General features: G+C 39.2%; 1 long non-coding RNA gene across 1 annotated transcript; it reads right to left on the bottom strand.

The window, feature by feature from the left end:
- Positions 1-252: 252 nt before the first annotated feature.
- On the bottom strand, positions 253-3485 carry LOC123328068. The gene is made up of 3 exons (XR_006542807.1): positions 3333-3485; positions 2609-2736; positions 253-378 (listed from the first exon to the last, which is right to left on the bottom strand). It is a non-coding gene; the product is annotated as an uncharacterized LOC123328068 (long non-coding RNA).
- Between the last annotated feature and the right edge of the window lie 1235 nt (positions 3486-4720).

Below are 4720 nucleotides of genomic sequence, written 5' to 3'. Positions count from 1 at the left end.
GGGACATACCCTCTGGTTACAGCACAGGCACCATCTCAAGACAGACTGGCCTTAAAAACAGTTAGCAGATGCCAAGGGAAAACCAAAAGCAAATGGACTAAAGAAATGCAAGAAACGTAAATGCATCTGACTTCTCAGGTACAGGTTTTAGGTCTGACGAAAGCTGCATCTTAGCCAAGGCCCCACCCCAGGTCCCTCCCTTGGGACCTCGCTGGCACCAGGACAAGATAGGCATCATCTTGTCCTGTCATTGCAGGACCTCCTGGGGATTCTGGCCTCTTCTTTGCTGAACTCCAAAGACTTCACTTCAACATTTCAGCTCACTTGGTCCCAAATATTCCTCTGAAGGACTCTTCTCATCCACAGGCAACTGGAGCTCTGTAATGACAGGCAAATAAGGGTCTTATGTTCCCAGCTCAGATGCGTACCTGTGGGTACGTCCCTGAGAATTTTGACTCAAGTTGGATTCCTTCCTTGGAGAAAATTAATGCAGAGGTAGAAATGGAAGCATGATTTTCCTGAGCTGCCAGCACACCCAGAGCCAGTCCTAGCCCTGAAATGGATATGACTAATATAACAAATAATAAACAGAACTTCTCCCATCTGTCTGCTGACCACCTTCGGCATTACTGGAAAATGTGCTGCCCATTTAATTGCAAAACAAAACTTTATTTCTCTATTGTAATCACCACTCTTTGAGTATAGAGTATTTGGAAAATATAGAAAAATAGAAAGAAGTGGGGAAATTTTCACCTAGAGAAATTTGACACCTAGAGAGAAATACTGTTAACATTTTGGTACATTGATTTGCAGTGTTTTTCCTCTAATAAAGTAGACATTGCATATCTTATGCAATTTTAATTTAACATTGTAGTATATATATTTCCTCTTATTAATATAAATGTGTGAATATATTTAATATAACTATGTTATATTTATACAATATAATAATTAGCACACTAATGATTGATACTATATATAGCACTACTTATAATATATAAATCTATACTTATACATATATTTACAAATAGAAGTGTATAAATGTGTTTAATATACTTACAAATATATTTAATGAATGAATAATTCATTGGATAGACAATATTTACTTAACCAGAAAGAGTCAAAGTAAAGAAATCCATTTCCAGTTTTCCCTGTTATTACAAATGCTGTAACTAACACCTCTGTGCATAGACATTTTTACGCATTACATTTCTTTACGCTGTGCTCCCAGAAGGAGAATAACTGGGTCAAAGGTTATAAACCTTTTCAGAGTGTTTGTTGATCATTGCCAAAGTTTCCTTCCCTTTTTCAAGGGACATTGTTTTGTGACAGTCTCAAGGACTCTTATTGATTCAAGGGAAAGGATATACCCCTCAGCTGATTTAAAAAAAAAAACAGAATGAAAGTTTTTTATATAATAGATGACCCTCATGCAAAAGTGCAGCCTGCTTCATTCATTCCTGAAGGCAAATTAACATCCAACCAGTCTACCAAGGACATGCTTGTGTGATTTCAAGATTCCCCCAGTTATCTTCCAAATGTTAGAAACAGTGATTTTAAAAATTTTCAGTGTACGTTAATAATACTTTTTTTTGTTAACTCTCCTACATAATTGGAGAATAGGCCTTTTCTTAAACAATCCTTTAATATGTATATAAAACATATACACAACAGATTCAAACTCAGTGAAAATGCTTATCATTTGTCTTTTTTTTATTGGAATATAATTGCTTTACAATGTTGTGTTAGTTTCTGGTTATACAACAGTGTGAATTATATATCTTGGATAAAGCAGTTTAATTTCTCCCTTTTCAACACATGCACAATTTTAATTTGCATTTCCTTTAGACAGGATGGGTGATGTCACCTGCTATTACTACAGACATAAAGTTTCTTCTCCCCTTTGTAATGTTATACACTGATGACTGGAGGCATGGGAATTTGCTAACAAATGACTATACCTGCGCTTGGCACTCTTTCCCCCTCCTTTTGCCTCCCAGATGGACATTTCTTGGCTATCCAAAGCCATTTGAATTCCCAGTTCAAGAATATTTGTTAGATGGCCAGTTTGTTCCCAAGAGCATTGAAACAGTTATAAAAAGAGACATATTTCATGTGTGGTGGCATCATGCCAGTCTGATACTGCAAACATTGCTTTTGAGAATGCTTGCCAGTTTGGCATCCAAGGCACAGCAGGCTGCAGAAGTAGGGGACTGTGGTTTAATGCATATTCACAATGTGTCCTAATCTCCTGTGAGGAATACTGAGTGCCCACTGGATAGTGTGTGTCCCTGTTAATAGCAGGGTGGGCAACTCCAAGGGAAACAAACACACTAAAATACTGTAATCAAATTCCTAGGGCATGGTTTTCCTAGCTCAGCAATTAGAGATTTCCCTTCAGAAATGTTATCCACACGAAAGTCTTCAAATCAAAAATACTGTACTAGATGAGGAAGTGGTTACAGATAGATCTGTAGTCATTCCAGAAGTGTATCTATGTCGTGTGTGTGTGTCCATATTTTTGTGCACACTCACATGCACCACACATTAAATGTAAAACCCCAGCATATGACTGAGACAGAGGAAAATAAAGCAATGCTGTGCCCACCTGTCTGTGCATGCAAGCAGAAGAAATGGTCCATTCCAAGGTTAGACTTCTCTGAAGGCTCTTTTAGCTTGGGTCCTGATCATATGCGTAAATAGGATTTTCACCAAGTGGATGACTAATTCATTCATCTTGATTGATAATTAGAACCGACAAAGAACAGATCAACACAAATCACAAGGGCAAAAACATCTGGGACTCAGTTTAATGAGAATTCCCCCAAACCTCTTTAGTGATAATTGCATTGCAAGCACCAAATAGCTTTCACAGTTGTTTTTGCAAATGATACAAATTAGCACCCCAAATCTGAAAAGTATACTGACTGCGAAAACGTTGGGGAATTTAGCAGGGCCCTCAGTAACTTGGCCAAATATATGTATTAACCTGGATACACTCTGGCAAATAAATCTGAGGCTTCTTGCTGCAAAATGTTAAGACTCCCAAATCCTACTGCTATTTGCACTTGGAACTCCCAGGTGGGCAAGTTCATCTATGAGGCAGTTTTCTCCTTTCCCCACAGAAGCCTTTACCAATCTCACACAAATACCTTGAGAATTTTAAAATTTCTGAGATGCTCAAAATCTGCCATTTAAATCCTTTTCCTTGTTAGAAAATGTAGATACTACACAAACAATTTGAAGATTTTATGGGTACTTAGTTACCTTAGAAGTCAAGGAAATCTGTAATAAGATGTAACAATTACATATCTTATTAGGTCTAAACATACCTAGTGAAACAATGAGAAGAGATTTTTCAAATCTCTTGTTTTGGTTTATTTTCTTCTTTCAGCTCTTGTTTTGGTTTATTTTCTTCTTCCAGCACCTCTGTGTGAACCCAGCAAAAATCCAAGAGTAGGTGCTCATTGTGCAAATTCTGCCAGAGGAAGTTTCAGACAAATTCATTATGCCAAGCTGGAGCAGGAAGGTTTCATTTAAAAAAAAAAAAAAGTTGTCATCAAATGTGGAGTGATGAAAGAACGATCCCTTTCTCACTGCATAAAATGTTCCATCTCCCCTTTTGCTTAGCCCTGTCTCCTTTTTCAAGACTTTTCTGGCAGCCACATACCAGGAAGCCTGGGTGTTCCAACATGAACCACGTTTGCTTATACTACTCTTGAGCGGTCAGCCCATTTTAACTCTACTTTTTCCTTTGTGCCTCCTATGCCTCAAATCTAATACCCTATGCTTAAAAGATGCTCAATACATGTGTGTTAACGCAGCAGTCCCCAAGCTTTTTGGCACCAAGGACTGATTCTGTGAAAGACAGTTTTTCCATGGAAGGAGGGGGCATGGTTTGGGGATGATTCTCATTAGGCGCACACAGCCTAGATCCGTCATAGGCGCAATTCATCACAGTAGGGTTTGCACTCCTGTGAGAATCTAATGCTGCCCCTAATCTGACAGGAGGTGGAGCCGAGGTGGCAGCGCCAGGGACAGGGAGATGGGGAGTGGCTGTTTATACAGATGAGGCTCTGCTCACTTGCCTGCCGCTCACCTCCTGCTGTGCAGCCCGGTTCCTAACAAGCCATGACTGGTACTAGTCCATAGCCTGGGGGTTAGGGACCCCTGTGTTAACAGAACCCCACCTTTTTGAATCTCTATCATTTGTACAAAGCATTTCTACATGCATTTTTCCCATGTAGAAAAGCTCCCAGGTCATCAAGGTGGGAGGATTTGATGGAGCAATGGAAACATTCACTTGCTGTGAACCCACTGAACAGAAAAAATTTGCAGCTCAGAGAGATTGAATGACCTCCCTCAAAGTCATGCACCCACTAAGATGCAGTTAGAACTTCCAAGGAAGCTTCCATGGCTACTGGAATGATACAGATTAAATCAGAATCATTTAAAAACAAAAACAAGGCTCTTCCTGTCTCCTGGAAGTTTCCAACCATATTAGTGGAATGATTTGAGATGAATACATTTTAGGCTTCTCATCTTTTACCTCTGGGGAATTTGTAGAATATTAAGCTCCTATTGAAACACAGTAATCAAGCTCCACTGGTGATGATTCCAACAGCCTTGTCAGGCATAGTGAGAAATGAGTACTAAATACCCACAGTGTATATCTGCAAAACCTTCCAAGAGACTTAGGGACTCAGAGTCATTTTACAGA

The sequence above is a fragment of the Bubalus bubalis genome, chromosome 11 (genome assembly GCF_019923935.1).
Source record: "Bubalus bubalis isolate 160015118507 breed Murrah chromosome 11, NDDB_SH_1, whole genome shotgun sequence".
In the NCBI taxonomy this organism is placed as follows: Eukaryota; Metazoa; Chordata; class Mammalia; order Artiodactyla; family Bovidae; genus Bubalus; species Bubalus bubalis.
This window is presented reverse-complemented; position numbering and strand designations above follow the sequence as displayed.